Below are 240 nucleotides of genomic sequence, written 5' to 3'. Positions count from 1 at the left end.
AGAATCCCAGAGCGAAGGTCTGCTGCCCTCATGTCTGTGTGATGAGAAGACAATCTGCATCTACTATGCTGTGGGCAGCAGGTGGCATGCAGTCAGGAGGAAAGGAAATGACTCCGACAGAATCAAGGTGGGTGCTATGGTTTGTGTTCACTGTCCCCCCAAAGCCTCATGAGGTCCTAGCTCAGGCTTTTTCAGTGGTGTCTGGATCTGGATCTGGAGTGTGTGAGGCTGAAATTCATT

Source organism: Octodon degus, unplaced genomic scaffold, assembly GCF_000260255.1.
Source record: "Octodon degus isolate 3935 unplaced genomic scaffold, OctDeg1.0 scaffold00016, whole genome shotgun sequence".
Lineage (NCBI taxonomy): Eukaryota > Metazoa > Chordata > Mammalia > Rodentia > Octodontidae > Octodon > Octodon degus.
The sequence above is the reverse complement of the archived record's forward strand: the minus strand, read 5'-3'. Positions refer to the sequence as shown.